Source organism: Nicotiana tabacum, chromosome 5 (assembly GCF_000715075.1).
Source record: "Nicotiana tabacum cultivar K326 chromosome 5, ASM71507v2, whole genome shotgun sequence".
Lineage (NCBI taxonomy): Eukaryota > Viridiplantae > Streptophyta > Magnoliopsida > Solanales > Solanaceae > Nicotiana > Nicotiana tabacum.
Genome location: NC_134084.1, coordinates 83,934,737 through 83,958,896, shown reverse-complemented (window position 1 = coordinate 83,958,896; position 24,160 = coordinate 83,934,737). Strand labels below are relative to the sequence as shown.

At 40.0% G+C, this 24,160-nt stretch overlaps 1 long non-coding RNA gene across 1 annotated transcript; it reads left to right on the top strand.

The window, feature by feature from the left end:
• Nucleotides 1-630: 630 nt before the first annotated feature.
• LOC107772485 (uncharacterized) lies at nucleotides 631-5,857 on the top strand. Its single transcript, XR_001645085.2, has 2 exons — nucleotides 631-1,059; nucleotides 5,080-5,857. It is a non-coding gene; the product is annotated as an uncharacterized LOC107772485 (long non-coding RNA).
• The last annotated feature ends 18,303 nt before the right edge of the window (nucleotides 5,858-24,160 follow it).

Here is a 24,160-nt window from a genome sequence, read left to right as displayed (position 1 = left end):
AGGAAAAACATAAATAACGTATTGCATGCCTCAATGGTAGTATAAACCATAAATACTTATTTTGCTATAAAATATAAAAAGTAGCTATAGAAAATAATATTTTAATATAATTTTGGTTTATAATAAATAGGTATATACCTTTGCTATAGGAGGTAAAATTTCCATATTATAGTATCACTTTGAATCATCTCTATTTCATAGCTGTCTTATAAGGATATTTAATGTTTTATATGAATCTTATCATTTTTAATTTACATTTCCGAGCTTGCCGAAAAAAAGAAAAAAAAAGGAACTTGAAGAATTTTTAACCAGATAAAATGCAAATTTAACTCTCATTGAGGTCAAGGAAAAAAAAAGAGAGAGAAAATGTGGTGTTTAATACACATGGATTCTTCTTTTTCTCAACCGTTACATTGATAAATATGAATGATAAGTGGAGATTAGATAGTCAATAATTATATAATCCATATTAGAGAGGTTGTGGGGGAAGGGGGGTATTGGAATTATTGAGAAGAGTCCAGATTAAGGCCCACTTTCATTAATTGGCCCAACATAATTATTTGTACATGGGCTGAAAGCCCATATTTTTCTTTGGTCTTGTATTTCACTTTATAGTTCTAGATACTTCTATTTTTGGTAACAGGTGAAAGACTCGTACGAAAATATCAATAAAAGTTACTCTTTTCTCTCTCAATCTCTTATCAAACCCTAGAACAATTCTGTACAAATTTACTTTTCTGCAATCAACATGGTATCAGAGCGAGGGATATCATAGAGTGGGATCTGTTCTATCCTCCGATATTACCCCATTCAATTTCATCGGATTTGTGATCTTTCGGCATGGTTCGTCAGTTTCGACAAATTCTGATTTTTTGGCAATTTTTTTGCGCAGTTTTGTTGAGGATAATCATTTTGTGTTTCTTCCGGTGATTTGCTGTGAAATTTTGGTTCTTTTACAAGTTCCTCGTGAATCTAGGGTTTCCTATTGGTGAAGGGGGTACTTTACTTCGCGACTCTCTTCTTTTGAAGGTCGTACATCTCCGGTTGCGATGAGGATCGGTACAATTACTTTCTGCTTCATTTTTTACATAGTGTCTCTTTGTTGATTGTGATAAACTTGATTTGCTATTGTTATTTCTTTCGTTAAATCATGACTATTAGATCTACTACTTCGTCTTCACCTACTGGCAAGAACTTAACCCACACTGCTACAAGTACACATCTTCCATTTCATCCTGATGACTACACACACCCTTGCCATCCTTTATATGTCCATCCGTTAGATTTGTTGGGTTCTTCTCTAGTTATTGATCATTTTGATGGGTCATCCTATGCAAGTTGGCATATATCCATATTAGTTGCTTTATCTGTTAGGAACAAACTTGATCATCCATGGCACTTATGAAAAGCCACCTGAGGGTTCCCCTTTAGTTAGTCAATGGCAACGATGCAATGATTTGGTTGTTGTATGGCTTGCTAATTCTGTCACTAGAGAAATTCACCAGAGTGTTGTTTATTCTGAGTTTGTAAAGAAATCTAGAGGGAATTAGAAGCTAGATATGGGCAAGCTAATGGGGCTAGGTTCTTTGAATTAAAAAATGACTTGGTATATGTTTCACAAGGTGCACTTGATATAACCTCTTACTTCAACAAGATTAAGCTACTCTGGGATGAGTTGGCTTCAATCAATGTAAACTCCCCAAATAGATTTACTTGTGGCAGGAATGCTAAGTCCGCAGAAGAACAACGAGTGTATTAGTTTCTTATGGGTCTCAATGAAGTCTATGTCCAAGTCAGGAGTAATATTCTCATGATAAAGCCCCTTCCCTCCATGAATACTATTTACAGTATTCTCCTAAGTGATGAGAAACAAAGATATGTGTCTGCAACTTCTCAATTCTCTTTAGACTTTGCTTCCTTCCATGCTGGGGTTTCCAAACAGTCATACCCTGCCAAGGTAGCCTTTGATTCTCATAAATCTATTGTCACTTGCAAGTATTGCAAGAAACTTGGACATATCATTGAGAAGTGTTTCAAGCTTCACGGGTTTCCACAAAATTTCAAGTTCACCAAGGGTGGTGGTCCTCGCAAGGCTGCGTCTAAGGCATCGGTTGATTCTTCTGGTTCACAATCAGTGCCTTCTGGGTTAGACAACTCTTTTGCTCAGGCTACTCCTTTTGAACATACTTCTAGGATTCTTGGCATCACTCAACACCAGTATGTTCAACTAATGCAGCTTCTCCAACATTCCTATCTCAATCGTGATTCCTCTTAGTCTCTTATGGCTTCTGCTTACTTTGCAGGTAGAGAAGCCACACACAGTGTTTTACTTAAATCCTGTTTGTTTTCACAAGTAGACAGTTTTGTTTGGATTATAGATTTTGGATCCTCTGATATTACGACTTCTCAGAAGTCACTTCTTTTTAATATTCAACCTCTTTCCAGTGCCTGTCTTGTTTCTTTACCTAATGGTTATAAGGTTAAAGTCACCAATTGTGGTTCTTTAACTTTATTTCCTAACTTTACCTTGCACAATGTGCTTTACGTCCCCACCTTCCAATACAACCTCACCTCTGTTTACCATTTGGTTTCACAGTTTGATGGCATAGCTCAATTCTCTAGCACTTTGTGTTATTTACAGGGTTCTTCACTGAAGAAGCCTCTGGTTCTTGGTAGATTGGACCATGGTTTATACAAATTGGAGATTCCTCCTCTTACTTCTTCTTCACGTGTTTCTAGCTCTTTAGTTGCTTGTCCTCCTAGTTCTATTTCTGATGTTACCATTTTTGATAGTGTTAATAAGCATGAGTCTGCTATTATCCTTCCACTGTTCCCTATTGTAATTCTGCTCATACAAATTTGAATAAAATAGATGTGATTTGGCATTTTAGGCTTGGTCATATTCCTTTTTCCTGAATGAAACATATATCTGCTCTCAATTCTTCTCTTTCTTCCAAACAATCTTTTCCGTGTTCTATATGCCCCTTAGCTAGACAAACCAGACTCCCTTTCCCTGATAGTATTACTCATTCTACTACTCATTCCAACTCATTCACATCGATACTTGGGGAGCCTACCATTCTCCCACTACTACTTGTACAAGATACTTTATTACTATTATAGATGATTACTCTAGAGCTACTTGGACTCACCTTCTGGGGGCTAAGAGCAATGCTTTTGATATGCTCAAAAGTTTCATTGCCATGGCTGAGACTCATTTTAATACCACAATCAAAATTGTGAGAAGTGATAATGCCCTAGAGCTGGGCTCTAGTTCTACTGGTTCCAAAATACTTTTCCAGAAAAAAGGTATTATTCATCAAACTTCCTGCCCACACACACCTCAACAAAATGGTGTTGTGGAAAGGAAGCATATGCATCTCCTTGAAACTGCAAGGGCATTTCTCTTTCAGTCTTCTTTACCTATTTCCTTTTGGGGTGATTGCATTCTTACTGCTACCTACCTAATAAATAGATTTCCTTCTTCCTTGTTACATAACAAGAGTCCTTTTGAAGTACTGTATGGTAATTCTCCCTCATATGCTCACCTTAGAACTTTTAGTTGATTGTGTTATGCCACTGTTCTTAAATTTCATAGAGACAAATTTGAGCCAAGGTCCGTGCCCTGTGTCTTTTTAGGTTATCCCTTTGCTAGGAAAAGCTACAAATTATATAATCTCACCTCTAAATCGTATTTTGTCTCTAGAGATGTTATTTTTCATGAGTATATCTTTCCTTTTGTACTTCCTTATTCTTTTTACACACATGTCTCTGTATTCTTCCTTCCTCATGTTCTTGATGATCCTGTTGTTCCACCTACTTCATATTTTGCACCTGTTCCTTCATCTGTTTTTCTTTCTCCCTATTCTTTTCCTGATTTACGCATTGCCTCTTCTCCTTCTCCTGATGTACCTATTGCCCTTCCTCCTTCTTTTGTTCCTGAGGTTCCTGTGAGGACGTCTTCTAAACCTCATAATCCTCTAGGATATTTGAAGGACTATGTGTGCACACTTTTCTCTTCCTGCTCTACTTCTATTTCCAACATTGTCTCTACTAGTGTGCCTCCTGTATTTGAAACCTATACATTCTCTCATGCTACCTCCATTATTGAAGTGGTAAGAGGCAATGACGAATGAATTTGAGGCTCTTGAAACTAATAGGACTTGGGTGGTTGTTGATTTGCCTTTGGGGAAGAAGCATATAGGGTGTAAATGGGTCTACAAGGTTAAATATAAAGCTGATGGTGCTATTGAAAAATATAAGACCAGGTTAGTGGTTAGGGGTGACACACAGGTAGAAGGGGTTGGCTTTCATAAGACATTTTCTCAAGTGGTGAAATGTCCACTGTCAAGGCTCTGGGTGTTGTTGCCATCAAGAAACATTGGCCCCTGTTTTAGCTTGATGTCAATAATCCTTTCTGCATGGGGACCTTGATAAGGAGGTTTATATGAAGTTGTCTCCTGGTTATTATGTTCCTTTCACTTCTGATTCTGGGCAGCTGGTTTGCAAGCTTCATAAGTCTCTTTATGGTTTAAGACAAGCATCCAGACAGTGGTATGCTAAATTATCTTAATCCCTATCTTCTAGAGGCTATACATCCTCTCTGAATGATTACTCCCTCTTCACAAGGGGTTCTGGGGATTCTTTTGTGATTTTAGCTGTGTATGTGGATGACATAATTCTGACTGAGACTGATTCTGATGAGATTTCTGCCTTAAATTCCTTCCTTCGTCAACAATTTAGGATCAAGGATCTGGGTCTCTTAGCTATTTATTGGGGATTGAGGTTCTATATTCTTCTACTAGGTTCCTCTTACATCAAAAAAAGTTCATTGATGATATGTTGTCTGAGTTTCATTGTTCAGATTTCTTCTGTTTTGTGTCCTCTTGATCTAAATGTGAAGCTTAAGGCAAATAAAGGTGATCCTTTGCCCAAGCCTGAACTATACATATCTTTGATTGGTACGCTGAATTTTTTAACTCACACGAGGCCTAACATCAGCTATGCAGTACAATAACTCAGTCAATTTATGCAGTCTCCCTACCTTTCACACATGTTTGTTGGCCTGCATCTATTTAGGTACTTGAAGGGTACTTCTGAACATGGGATCTTCTTGAATGCCTCACCAGACTTGTTTGTTTCTGCTTTCTGTGACAGTGATTGGGCTGCCTGTCTGACACTAAGCAATCTGCCTCAGGTTATTGTATTTTATTGGGCGGTAGCCTTGTGGTTTGGAAGTCTAAGAAGTAGCCCATTGTTAGCATGTCCTCTGCTAAAGCTAAGTATAGAGCCATGAATAAAGGCGTGGCTGAGCTGGCCTGATTGTCTAGATTGCTTGCTGACTTGGGTCTTCCTTGCTCTTCCTATATACTTTATTTTGTGCCAGTCAAGCTGCAATCCACATTGCTAGAAACCCAATTTTCCATGAAAGAACCAAATATATCCAGTTGGATTGTTATCTGGTTCATACCAAGCTTGTTGAGGGTTTGATTCATTTGGTACACACTTCTTCTTCTACTCAGTTGGCTGACCTCTTCACTAAGCCACTTCCAGGTGCTGCTCATCATGTTTTTTTTTTTTGCTCAATCTCTTATCAAACCCTAGAACAATTTTGTACAAATTTACTTCGATTTTCCTTAATCAACAGGGATGGGGTGCAGAATGATGGTTTTTTTTTTTAAATTTCAAAATAATGATGCCCAGATGTATACTTTTATATTTATAAAGAGAAAAAAAAAAGAATGAGATAGAGACGGATATGTACAATGTTATCCATGTGTTCATGTGAACCTTCAAAATCTATTAAGTATGTATTAAGAAATTCATTAAATATGTAAAAAATTTATTGTGAATCCAATTATTGTTATATATTAACTTGAGATCAATATATAAACTCATATGCTTTAATCTTGGATCCGCTCTAAGAGAATTTTATATTTAGAGAGATAAATGCAGGATCTTTTCACTTTTTATTCGGATTCCATCAAGCTGATTTTTTCTGTTTTCACATGTTACAAAATAATGATGCCTGAAAGTATACTTTTATATGTATACACACACATAAATATATAACATCAAATCATTATACAGATTCCATCTCCACGTTACCCAAAAGCTCAAGCGTTTCCATTGTAATTCGCAGAAAGAAAAAGGTATCCAAAGAATGAATAAAATCTGACAAACACACAACCCCTTAAAATATATCCAACCGAAAGAATGAAGAAGAAAGAAAACATTCATCTTGAATTCTGAGTCTATTATTATTCAAATGGTCATTCAATTATCCGAAATTATCTAGTAAAGTCATCTTTCTTTCGTTTGTAACAGAAAAATCACTTAACTATGCATATAGCACTCGCTCAACTAGATTTCTTAAACTATCGATTGTCAAATACTTATTTTGCCCTCTAAATTATCAACTTTTGTCTTTTTTTAAGCTTTTGTAATATTATATTTTCTCTCTCTTTTTAATCTACATTATGGACTTATTTATAGAGAAAATAAATTTTATTTAAAAAATAAAAAAATAATATTCTAGAATATATAATATCAAAAAAATAAAATATAATTTTCAAAAATATATAATGCATATTATAAAAATACTTTTATTTTAAATAATTATTTTTATATTACGTGCATAGAATATATATTTTGAAAATGTTTATTTTCTTTCATTCTCAATTGTGTAAATAAATTTTTGAGTTTATTTGTTAACATCAAAATTATTATTACAAATAAATTATTCTAATAAAATTATTTACTATGCTCAATATATTATTATTCCAACATTATGTATGGCTTAAATACTATTTTATTTTTTTAAAATAAAACTTATTTATTCTATAGGAAAGTTCATAATTTAAATTAAAAAGAGAAAAAAATCATATAATTAAAAAATAAAAAAAAATACAAAAATTGATAATTTAGTAGGTATTTGATAATAATAAAATTTGAGAAATCTAGTTGAGTGACCTTCTGAGTGCTATAGACATATTTAAGTAATTTTATTGTTACAAATAAAAAAAAATTTTAATAGATAATTTCAGATAATTGAGTAACCATTTGAGCAGTGGACTCTTGATTTCTTTATGGCTTGGCATCAAAACATAAACAATATGACAACAAGAAACCTACAGTAGCGTTAGATTCTGTCTTTGAATTCTCAAAACTCTCTAAACATTGGTTTTGTTCTTAAACAAAAAATATTTCTTCCACTATGAAACATAAAAAAGTAATTTAATGGCACAAGAAATTTGAACCCGAGTCACTGATCAGTGATCACTATCATAAAATTCATTTAACACTTATTAGTGTAAGCCACATCTATTGACGAATTATCTTAATCTTCCTTCACTAAGACCATACTTGTCGTCACTGAAAAGAACATCAACTGGTGCCCATTATTTTTAATTATTCTCATCATGTTCTAAGATTAAATCATAACTTGCCTAACCCAATAAGAGATACTACTACCTAATAAACTGGGCAAAAAGTTGAAACATATTCTTTTAGGGTACTGTTCTTTTAGAATAGGATTTCCACAGTTTACGGATGATAGAAATCTCTTGAAAATTGTATGTGTCACATCTTGAGATTGCATGTCATGTGATGAAATATGCGTTGTGTAAACGTAATTTTGCTTGAAATAAACAACGCGTCAACAAACTTTATGCAGCCCATGAGTTTATAGTATTTACTTTATACGTCACTATTGTAAGTGTTGATGTGGCTTAAAATTTTGAATATTCTTTGTTGGGACTTGGGCCAGTGGGTATGATTTAGGCTTTGAGATGTGATAAAATTACTATCTTTCAAGCATTAATTCCCTCACTTGTTTGTTGTGAGTCCGGAACCAAAATGTGGTTCTTTTTGATTCAAAATACGAAAATAAGTATTAAAAAAAAAGTTACCAAACTATATATAACGTCACAAAAAGTGGCGCTATACAGTAACGGTAACTGCACCGTTACTGTATAGCGCCACTTTTTGTGGCGTTATATTAATTAAAGCTGACACATCTTATATAGCGCCACTATTAATGGCGCTATACCCCTTATTACCTCACCCCACCAATAATTTCTGGGTTCAATAATTCAAAAGCGTATAAAGCCACTTTTTGTGGCGCTATATACAAAAAAAAACCTCTCCGGCTAGCCATTTCCTATATAAACATCGTAGAATTGCATATCTTCATTCAAAATTTTTTTTAACTCTTGTTGGTTTCTATTGTTGTTAAATTCTCCAGCATTTTTTCATTATGTCTGAAGAACGTAGAATAAGAGTATCATTATATTGGGGGGTGAGGTTGTGATGGAGAATAACTCTGTGGGCTACAGTTTACCTGCTAAGTGTAATGTTAAATTGCCACTTTCAATGGAGTACGAAACATTGATATCGTTGTTATGCAAAAAAATGAGTGTGAGAAAACGTTCAGTGATACTCAAAGTAACCGGAAGATATCCGTATTCCGTTACGCCGCAAGGGGTTGCTTTTTACTAAACATTGGCGTGTATGTGTTTAGTGTCATTTTCATATTTCATGTATTTTTATTATGTTGGCCTGTTATGTTTGTGTTTGTGTTGTAGTAATGTTTTCCTTGTTTGTTGTACTAAATTTTATTTTAATTTAAGTGGAAGTTAAGTTAAAGTTGTTGTGTTACTATACCAAATACTATAAAATGAAATGAGAACTAAAAAAAGTAACTGTCATATTCGATTAAATATTGTTGTTAATGTATACAAAAATATTATTTACACCAATAAAAACATAAAAATGGAAGACCGAATCAATGTGTCCCGCATCCGGTGTGTCTCAAAGTAGCCGTTGGCCTGAGGCGCATCCCCTGCCGCCCGAGTACGCTATCAGGATCATCATCATCAAGTCGTCTCCTTATGGCCGGATGCGGCACAGGATGACATGTATCGGTGGTGCTGTCAAGTTCAGTAGAAGGCTACATAATAATATCAAACTTAGTATAGAAAACTACATAACAATTTACAAAAATTTATATTGTCTTACCATAATCGTGTCTGGATCCTGAATGTAGTCATCTGTCGCAGCATCGCATGAAGCCTAAAAAAGTAAATTAATAAACTTAAAGAAAATAAATAAGTTATAGTAAAAACAGTAATAAAATTAATACTAATAAACTCATACCTGCGCATGTGATGAGCTGCCATAACTCAGTCGGCGCCCACTATCAAAATCTCGGACCGGTCGAGACTTATCAGTGGTAGACGGGCCAGGGAAATATCTACCCAACTCCACTCCTTGAAAATCCGAGCCCGTGATCAAGAATTGACACGATGGGGTCACCTGCGACGTCCCTGGAGTGTCATAAATGCCAAGGCTGTAAGACAGCATGTCGGTCTCATGCATGCCACCTCCCATATCAGCAGCAACATCATCAGCAGGAGCCTCAAAGCCCCCTTTCTGGGGACCTCCTCTACGCCCACGACCACGTCGTCCGGCACCAGCAGGTCGTCGGGGAGCAGCAGCAGCTCATCGGCCACCACCTCGTGGCATACCACGACCTCGCTGGTACGTGGCTGGGTCAACATAATCTGGCTCGTGTGCCAAACGCTGATTCGATCAGGCTCGCTGCAGTGTCTGGGCAGCCATATCCATGAAGCGACGACTATAGTCCTGCATGATCACAGGATCGTGGACATAACTCTGCATTTGCTGCCCCATACGATATACGGTATGCAATCCAATCGCCTGCACAAATTTTTTTAATATAAACTACGTATTTGACTCGAAATTACTATTAATGTAATTGATAATAACAGAAAACATACCAGAGCCTCATGTCTCCCGGCATATGAGACGTACCGACCATCTACCTGATGAACTGGGTTCCCGATAAAAAGTCGGGAAACAGTGCGGTACCATGCCATATAAACTTCGATAGGAAAGTACTGTTGCGGACCTGGGGTCAAGTCCCCTCGGCTGTCCCAAATACCCAACTGCGCTGCCAGCCAATCAATAAATGTGTCGTCTACCCTCATCCGATCATCCCTCTCATAATGTAAAGGATCCCATGCAGGCCGAGTCGGTATAGGCTGCGGATATCCAAACTGACGAAATACTCGCTCTGAGGCATGATGCTCGACAATATCGAGGCACGTGAGAGGGACGGAAGCCCTCCAAATATGGCGGCCGTGCGTGCAATACGCTGGCAGGGTACCTATCAGCTCTTCGCTGTACGGCGTCCAGATGAACTATCAAATAATAACACAAACCGTTAGTATGCGCAACACCTAGTTAAACAATAATTGGTAAGTTTAGTTAGATATTCACCTGTGCGTCCTCCAGAAAATCCAACACATCCCTACAGAAGGGGAGATTATGATGGCCATGATACTCTCGTGCAAGTCTACGACGCAATACCCACCTACAAGCTAGAGGGAGATCAGGAATATGTACTTTAGCCGGTAGTTGTGGTAGATGTGGCCGAAGCTGCAGAAATCGCTCCCACACCCAAACCTAACATACAAAGTTGACGTAAAGATTAACTATAACTAGGTAGAATTGTAACTAAAGGACATATTATTTGAATAAGTTGTCACCTGTAGAAGTGGCAGAAAGCCAGAAACGTCTCTCTGTGTGCCCATGGATGCCCGACACATCTGCCTGTACAAAAATGATAGGACAGCACCACCTCAGCTGTAGCTGACTGTATCATCGAAGTCCGCAAAATGATGCAGAAAACGGAGGCTCACTAGGTTCCCCGAAGTGTTCGGGAAGAAGACCCCCCCAAATAGAAGGAGCAACAACAGCCTCGTATATTGCTCCACATCCACCTCCGCTGAGTCATGGTGATAGTATCGTGGATCTGCACCAAGTGGTCTCTAATGGGGACCAACTGCATACGACTGCTCCCAATTGCTACAGCTGGGTCCTCGGACCTGAAGCACGTGAGCCTGTGCAGCATATCCATATATGAATCCCGATTAAAATATCTCACATTCCCAGGCAGTAAAACTGGCAAGCCATCAGTGGACAGGCCATATAAAATCTCGATGTCCTGGAGTGTGATGGTGGCTTCGCCGATGGGCAGATGGAAAGTGTGCGTCTCCGGTCGCCACCGCTCAATCAACGCCGTGATCAAAGCATAGTCGAGCTGTATCCGGCCAATGCTAATGATCCTATATAATCCCATCTCCTCCAGGTGATGGACCACACGGGGATGTAGAACGCGGGGAGGAGTCAAAAACTCCCACAATAAATCCACTCTCCTGCCCCGAAAAGTCTGCGTAAGCAACTCTCCCCCCATATATGCTCGGATCTATGCTGGGGCTGTAGGGGTAGTAGCTCCGACGTCCGAGGGCCGGGATGTATAGGTGCATCCATGTCGTCAACTCTAAATTCATAATTTTTAATAACTATCATTAATAATTATGTATTTTTTTATAATTTAAATTCATATTTTTTAACAACTTAATTGTAAAAATTATATATATACTTATGGGTTCCGGGCTAGATTTTCTGAGGCCCAGTGGTACCAAACTATCATTAATAATTTTATCTTTTTTTATAATTTATATTCATATTTTTTAATAACTTAATTGTAAAAATATATATATATATATATATATATATATATATATATATATATATATATATATAATTTTTATAATTATGGGTTTCGTGCTAGATTTTCTGAGGCCTAGTGGTACCAAACTATCATTAATAATTTTATGTTTTTTTTATAATTTTTATTCATATTTTTTAATAACTTAATTGTAAAAATTATATATATATATATAAAATTTTTATAATTATGAGTTTCGTGCTAGATTTTCTGAGGCCCAGTGGTACTAAACTATCATTAATAATTTTATGTTTTTTTTATAATTTTTATTCATATTTTTTAATAACTTAATTGTAAAAATTATATATATATATATATATATATATATATATATATATATATATAAAAATTATATCTATATCTATTGGTTCCGGGCTAGATATTTAGAGGCTTAGTGGCACAATATAAGATAATTAAACAAAATGAATTCTAAGCTAAAATATTACACAATACTACGCTACAAGGCTCTAAATTTTACTACGCTAAAAGGGTCCGTTTTACTACGCTAAAAAGGTCTACATTTTACTACGCTAAAAAATAATCTAAACTAAACGGCATAAAAACACATAAATATACATGAGGATATTAACAAACACATTTTTAGACTAATTTACATATTTTTATACAACACTAAAATTAAATTCGGATAAAATTTAACATGCTAGTTTCGGAAAAAATAAACACAAACCGAAATAGAACACATACAAATCAAGTAATATGCATTGTTATCAAAGTTTCAACTTAAAATAAATCAAAATACCTCGATTTAGAATTTTCAGAAAGTAAATAGATCGAAATTTTGACTCCGGAAGAGTGAATCCACAATAACACGAAGCTCTACTCGACTGTGGGACCACCAATCTTCAACTTGTATGTGCCGGGGGGACCCAAATTTTTTTTTTATTTAAAAATGAGGCAGAATCGATCAGAAATTGGGGGGGAGGGGGACCAAGAGGGAGTAAAATAATGGAGTTAGAATGAAACGAAGAAGAAGAAGACGGAGGGTCAGGTAATAAGGGGTATAACGCCATTAATAGTGGCGCTATGTAAGATGTGTCAGTTTTACTATATATAACGCCACAAAAAGTGGCGCTATACAGTAACGGTGCAGTTACCGTTACTGTATAGCGCCACTTTTTGTGGCGTTATATATAGTTTGGTAACTTTTTTTTAACACTTATTTCCGTATTTTGAGTCAAAAAGAACCACATTTTGGTTCCGGACTCCAAAAAAATTGGTTTATGACAATATACCTTCGTCATACAACAAAGCCCAGAGATTTGCAGACAATAATTTCTGAAAATCTCTCTTTAGAACTTTAGTTATGGAGTTTCAAGGGAACTTTGAGAGAAAATAGGAAGAAGATGAGTTAGAAGAATTCTGCAGTGAATGAATCACTTATGAAGTAAGATAAGAAAAGAGTTAGAGGTTGAAGTTAACTAGAACTCTTCCACCAAAGAAGAGTAAAGCATTAGACTTCTAGTTACTCTTTATCTACAAGCTCTATAAATATCAGTGTTGTTCTCATTTATAGGTGACGCATATGTACTGAAGTAAAAGCAAGAATTGAGAGAAAAATAGCAAAATATTTTGTGAGTAATTCCCGTGAGATTCAAGAGTGTGAACCTAAAGTTATATGAAATAGATTGAAGAACCAGTTTCATAAAGTATTTTATGTGTCTTTCTTTATTTCTAGTTCAAAGTATAGTAGGCGTTTGATTGTACCTTTCATATTTCTTTAGAGCAAATTGTACTAGGTTTAATATTCCAAGAATAGTAAAGATCATGATAAGCATTTTTGAATTATTTTGCAAATTTTGGAGGAGAAAAAGCTCTGTGCCAAGCTTTCCAGATGTGAATTTTGGTTTAGTGAAGTAGCTTTCTGAGGCATGTTGTGTCAGTTGAAGGTGTGAAAGTTTGATCCTAATAAGATTAAGAGTTAGTATCCTCAAACCGCCTAAACTATACAATATTTGTCAGTTTCCTACCTAAGCTATCACCTGTGCCCTAAAAACCCCTGAACTATATCCCCCTTCATAATAAAACCTCCCTCATTGCTTATGTGTCATATTATGTGAAATAAATCGCCTAAGAGTGTGTGAAGGGTGGCAATAACAACTAAAATAGGCCTACCTGATGTCACGCTCCCTTTTCCTTGCGGAGTCCGGATTTCAACATTTTGGGACAACTCCTTTCCTTTGGGAATTGGGTAAGAGATTTGAAGAGTCGCCACCTAACGGATTAAGGTGCGTTAGGGCACCTAAAGCGAATAACTCATGAACTAGTTTACATTACCAGAGATTGGGTAAGGGCTCGAAATTACCTTGAAGGGAAGGTGTTAGGCACCCCTCGAGGTCCACAATGGTGGGTCCTAGCCAAACTCAATTTAAACGAATTAGTCTTTAAGCAAATAAAGCAATTTAAACAAATAGAGATTATTTTAAAACGGGAATTAAAGGGGTCCTAAGTTTATTAGCCTATAGGATCACTTCCATGCAATACTCGGTAACCTTCCCCAAATTGAGGTGTTACGCGTAGCATTAGCGCACAGGTTATCATCTCCTTTACTACCCAATTACCCTCCCCTTTTTCAATTATTACCTAGGCGTTCTAATAACATCTAGTACATATCTTATGCGTGCACTGCCCGTCCCTTACCTCTGGCCTTGGAGGTGTTTAGGACCTCTATTTAAGGCGGTTCTAGACTCACTTATGTTGTTTAAAAGGAGAAAACTAAGCGACAAACAAAAGTCAAGTAGGACTGTCACATAAGGAGAAATTAAGTGGGCTCATGTTAAACTCCACAAATAGACAAACAAATGCACGCCGTTCAAACAAGTAATTTTAAATGATTTTAAGATCCTATATGCAGGATGTCTAAATGAGTACAAACATAACATAATATACAATAGTCTTATTAAAGCGAGCAGACGAATATCTATCAGTTTTCCTACTGATTTTGTTAATATTCTGAATTTGGGCATATGTCAAACAAGCAATCACAATTTTTAGACTCAAAATTTTATTTAACCTACAGGATTGCCTAAGTGAGGACCAGAGTAGAATCCTATAGGCATGGTATCTAAAATTGTTAAACTGATTTTATATCCTATAGACATGATATCTAAATTGCAGACACTAATTTTAAATTTCCTATAGGCATGGTATCTAAATTGCAGAAACTAACTTTTATATCTCTTATAGGCATGATATCAATCAATTTAAATCCTACAGACATGATTTCTAAGTTTTGAAACTAATTTCTTTTATTCCAATAGGCATGGCATCAGATATGCAGGCAGAATTTTAAAAGCACATCGCCAGAAAAATTATTATTCAAACATATAGGATCATATAGACATGGTTACTAATGCATGTGAAATGTGCATGAATCCTATGGACATGATTTCTAATGCAAAGAATCTATGAACAGGATTATTAGCATGCGAGTAAAGTACAGAACAGAGCAATCAGAGAGTCCTATAAGCAGTATCTCTAGTATGCCAAAAAAAATGTGAAATATAGAGTCACAAACAACCACAAATACTATAGGCAGGATCTCTAAACAAGTATGGCATTCACATGATTCAATAAACATAGTTAAACCCTATAGGCAGGATTTCTACCCAATTTTTAACAAAGATATAGGAAAACCCCCCAGCTTTTACTAATAAACCCCAGATCTGTTTATTACAGAGATTATTACAGCCCAAAATTGAATAAATTACATAATAGTATCTATTACACTAGAAGAAGCCTTCATAGGCCCAATATGAACCTCGGAACCAGGCCTTCAAACATAGCAACTTTGGAGCATAATGGTAATCCATCCATAGCATATAAAATTGGGCTCCTGGTGTGTCAAAGTTCCCCAAAGGCCTCATGGACCCCGGGTAATGCTCACACCAGGACCACACTCAGAGAAATAGTTCATAAAAAGATTGGAAGACCAGCCCCAATGTGTCAGAGTTCAGAGGAGTCTCAAGGACCCTAGGCAGTGCTCATACTTGGGGTGGTAGGAACTTAGATAACTTAGAATAGAAGTTTGAAATCCAGTGTGTAAAGGATAAAGGGAGAACATGTTTAAAAGATAGCTAATTTCAAAATGGTAAGGGTAAGGGAGCATATTCAGAAACCAGTGTATACAGGACAGTAACAAAACTACACAAACAAACTCATGTTCAGTATATAATCCAACTAAGTTGATATTGGTTCAGGCTATTTACCCATACCAACACTTAAAGCAATCGCAAAGCAAGGGTACTTGCACTAACATACAGGATTAGCCACATATTACATGCTTGCAATATCTAACAATAGTCGAAGTAGGGAACATACTGTCACGACCCGGATTTCCTACCATCGGGTGTCGTGATGACGCCTACTATCGGAGCTAGGCAAGCCAAATATTTAAAACACCTTTCCTGCTTTCTTTCAAACAATATAATAAACGAGACAAAATTTAAGCGGAAGATTTTAAATCTAAAGCAACTGAAAACCAAAAGTGCGGAAGTTTGAACCAAAATGCTACCCAGAGTCTGGTGTCACTAGCTCACGGACTACTACAGAATACTACAATCAATGTCTGAAGGGAAAATATATCATGTTTGTCTGATACAAGGTAAACAAACAAAAAAAACATGGAAATGGACTTCGGCCTGCGAACGCCAGCTAGGCTACCTCGAGAGTCCTTGGACTAAAGATAGCTCCCAGAAGTCCTACTGCTGCGGTCCGTAAGCTGCTCCCTGATTTGTGCACCAAAAATGCACAGAGTGTAGCATCAGCACAACCGACCCCATGTGCTGGTAACTGCCTGGCCTAACCCCGACGAAGTAGTGACGAGGCTAGACAATACCTACCACAATTAACCTGTACAGATATATATATACAACAAGTGCAAGAAACAATAACAAGATAATACAAAGTAAAACTGGGAGGGGACATGCTATCGGGGAGTAACAGATAAAAATGAAATATCGGAAATAAGCAGAAGAGACTCCGGTTCCCATGATGTATATATATATATAAGTGGACGGCGTGCCACACGATCCCATAATATCATATATAAGTGGACGGCGTGCCACACGATCCCATAATATCATATATAAGTGGACGGCGCACCACACGATCCCATAATATAGTTCATAATATCTGACTTCATATAGTAGACCCCTTCAGGGGAGAATAACAACTCAATACCTTTAACCCGGCAAGGGTACAGTTAACAGCCCAAAATATCCCGACAAGGGAGAATATATATATATCAGTCTACACATCCCGGCAAGAGAGTATTCACAACACATTCTCCTTTTTAAATCCATTCTTCCTCAACTAACACATTCATGTTCGAGCTAACGCTCCAAAAGTACACCAATCACAATTTTACCTCAACCGTTCACATTATATGAAACTCATCAAATAGACAAGGAGCTTGTGTCACATTATTCGAATTAAAAGCAATCAAGACTCACGGTCATGCTAGACTCCGGTGCATAGATAATTGTCACCATGCCTATACACCGTACTCCACATTAGCAAGTAGCAAATATCATCCTAATCCTATTCCCTCAAGCCAAAGTTAGAACAAACATTTACCTCGAATGCTCCAAACTCAACTCACGCTTCTAGTATAGCTTTACCTCTTGATTCCACCACCAATCCGCTCGAATCTAGTCATAAGTTACTTAATCACATTAATAATTACTAAATGAATCATCCCCAATGCATGAAAATAGATTTTTCAAGGTTTTTCCCAAAAAGGTCAAAAATACCCCCGGACCCACGTGGTCGAAACTCGAGGTTCGGACCAAAACCCGGTTACCCATTCCCCCATGAATCCCAATATATGATTTATTTTTAAATCGGACCCCAAATTGAGGTCCAACTTCTCAATTTGTAGAAAACCTAGGTTCTACCCAAAACACCCAATTTTCCCCATGAAAATCTTTGATTTGAAGTTGAAATTATGTTAAAAGATATTAAGGAATAAAGAAATTAAGTTAGAAATCACTTACCAATCATTTTGAAGAAGAAAAGTTGTTTGGAAAATCGCCTCTTAGGTTTTGGGTTTTTGAAAAGTGGAAAAATGACTAAAAATCCCGAATTTATACATTTTTCTGGGGGCTGGCGCGGACCGCACAGAAATGCACCGCGACCGCGCCGAGGCAGGGGAGAAGTGGGCTCTCTCTGAACCCGCCCATCGCGGACCGCATTGATTTGGTGCGCGGCCGCGCTGGTCGACCCTCTGAACCCCACCACGCGGACCGCACAGAAAAGCACCGCGGTCGTGTGGCTGCCAGCGCGGACCGCGCGGAAATGGCCGCGGCCGTGCTGGGCCTGCAACATCTGAACCTGTATATTTTTTTCTAAGTCTAAGACCTCCCGGGCCCCATTCAAAACTCACTCGAGCCCTCGGGGCTCCAAACCAAACATGCACACAACCTTAAAAATATCTTACGGACTTACTCGTGCGATCAAATCACCAAAATAACATCATATACATAGGATCAAGCCTCAAACACATGGTTTTCTTTCTTCAACTTTCATAACTCAAATTCTCCATTTTTAGTCTGAAACACGTCATATGACGTCCGTTTTTTAGCCAAACTTTACAGATAGTGCTTAACACATATTTAAGACTTGTACCGGGCGTCGGAACCAAAATACGAGCCCGATACCTATATTTTCTAACCCCTTTTTCATTTCAAATTTTCATATCAAATTTCAGAAAAACAATTTCTTTCCAAAAATTCATTTCTCGGGCTTGGGACCTCAGAATTTGATTCCGGGCACACGCCCAAGTCCCATATTTTTCTACGGACCCTCCGGGACCGTCGAATCATAGGTCCAGGTCCGTCTACCCAAAATATTGACCGAAGTCAACATTATGCATATTAATACCAAAATTCATCAAATGTTTCACATAATTCACATATTCTAACATAAAAACTTTCCGGCTACGCGCCCGAACTGCGCATGTCAATCGAGGCAACTAAAAGCGAGGTTTTCAAGGCCTCGAAAGTGCGGAACAAGGAAGAACTACGGTGATGACCCTTCGGGTCGTCACATTCTCCACCTCTAAAACAACCGTTCGTCCTCGAACGGACAAAAGAAAGAAGTACCTGAGTCGGGAAATAAATGAGGATAACGGCTCCGCATATCGGACTCGGACTCCCAGGTCGATGCCTCAGGAGGCTGACCTCTCCACTGAACACGCACCGAAGGAAAACTCTTCGACCTCAACTGTCGAACCTGCTGGTCTAGAATAGCCACCGGCTCCTCCTCATATGACAGATCCTTGTCCAATTGGACTGTGCTGAAATCTAACACGTGCGATGGATCTCCGCGATACTTTCGGAGCATAGATACATGAAACACGGGATGCACAGCTGACAAGCTAGGTGGCAAGGCAAGTCTATAAGCCACCTCTCCCACATGATCAAGAATCTCAAATGGACCGATGAACCTAGGGCTGAGCTTGCCCTTCTTCCCAAATCTCATCACGCCCTTCATAGGTGATACACGGAGTAATACCCGCTCAACGTTAATGAAAGCAACATCTCTGACCTTGCGGTCTGCATAACTCTTCTGTCTGGACTGAGCTGTACGAAGTCTATCCTGAATAATCCTGACCTTGTCCAAGGCTTCCTGTACCAGATCCCTACCCAATAATCGAGCCTCTCCCGGCTCAAACCATCCAACTGGTAGTTGTTGTTGTAGGCGAACTCTGCTAAAGGCAAAAACTGGTCCCACGAGCCTCCAAAATCAATGACACAGGCTCGGAGCATGTCCTCAAGAATCTGAATAGTCCTCTCGGACTGACTGTCCGTCTGGGGATGAAATGCTGTACTCAACTCGACCTCGGTGCCCAACTCTCGCTGAACCGCTCTCCAGAAATGCGAGGTAAACTGCGTACGCCGATTCGAAATGATAGATAGCGGCACCCCATGAAGGCGAACAATCTCCCTGATATAAATCTCGGCTAACCTTTCGGATGAATAGGTGGCTGCAACAGGAACAAAATGCGCTGACTTGGTCAGCCTATCAACAATGACCCAAACTGCATCAAACTTTTTCCGAGTCATCGGGAGTCCAGTAACGAAATCCATCGTAATCCTCTCCCACTTCCACTCGGGAAGTGCAATCCTCTGAAATAGACCACCGGGTCTTTGATGCTCGTACTTAACCTGCTGAAAATTCAAACACCGAGCCACGTGCGCAACGATGTCTTTCTTCATCTTACGCCACCAATAGTGCTACCTCAGATCCTGATACATCTTCGCGGCTCCCGGGTGAATAGAATACCGAGAACTGTGGGCCTCCGCTAAGATCAACTCTCGAATCCCATCAACATTGGGCACACAAACTCGCCCTTGAAATCTCAATACACCATCGTCATCTAAGGTTACTTTCTTGGCACCTCCACGCTGCACCGTGTCTCTCAAGACACACAAATAGGGATCCTCAAACTTTCGCTCTCGGATACGCTCTAGTAGTGAGAAACGAGCAACCGTGCAAGCTAACACTCTGCTAGGCTCAGAAATATCCAACCTCACAAGACAATTGGCCAAGGCCTGAACATCCAAAGCAAGCGATCTCTAGCTGACTGGAATATAAGCAAGACTACCCATGCTGGCGGACTTCCTGCTCAATGCATCGGCCACCACATTGGCCTTCCCCGGGTGGTATAAGATAGTAACATCATAATCCTTTAGCAACTCTAACCACCTCCTCTGCCTCAAATTCAACTCTTTCTGCTTGAACAGATACTAAAGACTCTTGTGATCAGTGTAAACCTCACACGTCACGCCATATAAGTAATGCCTCCAGATCTTCAAGGCATGAACAATGGCTGCCAACTCGAGATCATGAACCGGATAATTCTTCTCGTGGATCTTCAACTGCCTCGAAGCATAGGCAATGACTTTGCCTTCCTGCATCAACACTGCACCAAGCCCAATACGAGACGCATCACAATAGACCGTATATGGCCCTGAACCTGTGGGCAAAACCACTACCGGTGCCGTAGTCAGAGCCATCTTGAGCTTCTGAAAGCTCGCCTCACACTCGTCCGACCACCTGAACTGGACACCCTTCTAGGTCAATCTGGTCATAGGGGCTGCAATGGATGAAAACCCCTCCACGAACCGACGGTAGTAACCTGCTAACCCTAGGAAACTCCGAATATCCGTAGCTGAAGCTGGTCGAGGCCAGTTCTTGACTGCCTCTATCTTCTTCGGATCTACCTGAATACCTATTGCTGATACGACATGACCCAGGAATGCGATCGAACTCAACCAAAACTCGCACTTTGAGAACTTAGCATACAACTGACTATCCTTTAGGGTCTGAAGGACCACTCTGAGGTGCTGCTCATGCTCCTCCTGACTGCGGGAGTATATAAGAATATCGTTAATGAAGACTATCACAAACAAGTCCAAATAAGGTCTGAACACTCGGTTCATCAACTCCATGAACGCTGCTGGGGCATTAGTCTATCCAAATGACATGACCAAAAACTCATAGTGCCCATACCGAGTGCGAAATGCTGTCTTAGGGACATCAGACGCCCTAATCCTCAGCTGGTGGTAGCCAGATCTCAAATCTATCTTTGAAAACACCCTCGCACCCTGAAGCTGGTCGAATAAATCATCGATCCTCGGCAGTGGGTACTTATTCTTAATTGTAACCTTGTTCAATTGCCGGTAATCGATGCACATTCTCATCGAACCATCCTTTTTCTTAACAAACAACACCGGCGCACCCCAAGGTGAAACATTGGGTCTAATGAAACCTTTCTCAAGCAAATCCTGCAGCTGTTCCTTTAACTCTTTCAACTCCGGCGGGGCCATGCAATATGGAGGGACAGAAATGGGCTGAGTGCCCGGGGCCAAATCAATACAAAAGTCGATATCCCTGCCGGGCAGCATACCCAGCAAGTCTGAAGGGAAAACCTCAGAAAACTCCCGAACAACGGGCACAGAATCAATAAAAGGGGCCTCCGCGCTAGAATCGCGAACATACACCAAGTAGGCCAAACATCCCTTCTCGACCATACGCCGAGCTTTCACATACGAGATAACACTGCGGGTACAATGACCAAAAGTCCCCCTCAACTCTAAAAGGGGTAAATCCGGTAAGGCTAAGGTTACGGTCTTGGCATGGCAATCCAAGATAGCATGGTACGGGGATAACCAATCCATCCCCAATATAGCATCGAAGTCGACCATGTCCAAAAGCAACAAATCAACACGGGTCTCAAGACCCCCAAACACTATGATACAAGAACGATGAACTTGGTCGACCATAATAGAATCACCCACCAGTGTTGACACATAAACAGGAATACTCAACGAGTCACTAGGCATAACCAAATAGGGTACAAAATAGGACGACACATATGAATACGTAGATCCGGGATCAAATAGCACAGAAGCATCCCTATCACAGACCAGAATAGTACCTGTAATCACAGTATCTGATGACTCAGCCTCTGGCCTGGCTGGCAAAGCATAACAATGGGGCTGGGCCCCACCTCCCTGAATCATATCCCTGGGACGATCTGCTGCTGGTTGACCCCTACCTCTAGCGGTCTGAGCTCCACCTCTAAGACCTCTACCTTCACCTCTATGTCCTCTACCCCCGCCTCTAGCTGGCTGGGCAGGCTGTGGGGCAACTGGTGCCTGGATCATCGGGCGAGGACCCTGCTGTTGCGAGCTACTAGAAGCTCGAGGGCAATATCTGGCAATGTGACTCACATCGCCGCAAGTATAACAAGCCCTCGGCTGCTGAGAATAACGAAGTGGTGGTGCACTGATAGGTGCTGATGGTGAAATGAAGAGCTGCTGGTCAGAATACTGCGGCTGAGAACCACGACCACCTGGTGTACCATGAGAAGCCTGGAGAGCTGACTGAAAGGGCCTCAAAGGATGACCTCTACCATAAAATCCCTACCTCCAGATGAGGTACCACTGAATCTACCCGAATGATGGGGCCTCTTATCAGACCCATGACCACCTCCCTGAGCAAGTGCCATCTCTATCCGGCGGGCACCATCTGCCGCCTCCTGAAATGAAATCTCACTACCGGCACTCATGGCCATCTGAACACGGATCGGCTGGGCCAACCCATCAATAAACCTCCGAACCCTCTCTCTATCGGTGAGGAATATCACAATGGCGTGACGAGCAAGATCAATGAACCGGGTCTCATACTGGGTGACCGTCATAGGACCCTGCTGAAGACGCTCAAACTGCCTACGAAGAGCATCTCGTTGAGTAACTAGAAGAAACTTCCTCAGAAATAACTCTGAAAACTGATCCCAGGTCAATGATGGTGACCCTGCTGGCTTGGCTAAACAGAAATCCCTCCACCAAGTCTTGGCGGATCCTGCCAGGCGAAAAGTGGCGAAGTCGACCCCATTGGTCTCTACAATGCCCATAGTCCGTAGAACCTCATGACAGCTGAATATGAAATCCTGAGCATCCTCTAAGAGGGTGCCACTATATGTGGTTGTGAAGAGCTTGGTGAAACGATCAAGCCTCCACAAAGCATCAGCGGACATAGCCGTACCATCGCTGGACTGAGCCGCAATACCTGGCTGGGCTGCCACAGCTGGCTGAACTGCTGGAACCTGAGCCTGAGGAGCTACCGGCTCTGGAGTACGAGTATCGGGAGTCTGAACTCCTCCCCCAACCTGAGATGTGGCTGGAGCTACGGGAAGCAAACCTGCTCTAGAAATGCCCTCCATAAAGCCTACCAGTCGGACCAAAGCGTCCTGAAGCACTGGAGTGGCTATGAAACCCTCTGGGACCTGAGCTGGGCCCACTGGAATAGCTGGGGCCGGAACCTCCTCCTCAAAATTGACCTGAGGCTCCGTCGCTGGAAATGCTGCTCGGGGCTGAGCTCTACCCCGGCCTCGGCCTCTGGCACGGCCTCGACCTCGCCCTCTGCCCCTAATAGGGGCTGCTGCTGGGGGCTCAGGCTGTTGCGCGGTAGAAGAGGAAGCACGTGTCCTCGCCATCTTCGAAAGAACAGAGTGGAAAGACAATCAGTACTTGAGAAACAGAATCGCACGACAAGAATGAACAAGGTGAAGTTTTCCTAACTCAGTAGCCTCTGCGGGATAAATACAGACGTCTCCGTACCGATCCCTCAGACTCAACTGAGCTTGTCTGTGAGTTGTGAGACCTGAGTAACCTAGGGCTCTGATACCAACTTGTCACGACCCGGATTTCCTACCATCGGGTGTCGTGATGGCACCTACTATCGGAGCTAGGCAAGCCAAATATTTAAAACACCTTTCCTGCTTTCTTTCAAATAATATAATAAACGAGACAAAATTTAAGCGGAAGACTTTAAATCTAAAGCAACTAAAAACCAAAAGTGCGGAAGTTTGAACCAAAATGCTACCCAGAGTCTGGTGTCACTAGCTCACGGACTACTACAGAATACTACAATCAATGTCTGAAGGGAAAATATATCATGTTTGTCTGATACAAGGTAAACAAACAAAAAAAACATGGAAATGGACTTCGGCCTGCGAACGCCAGCTAGGCTACCTCG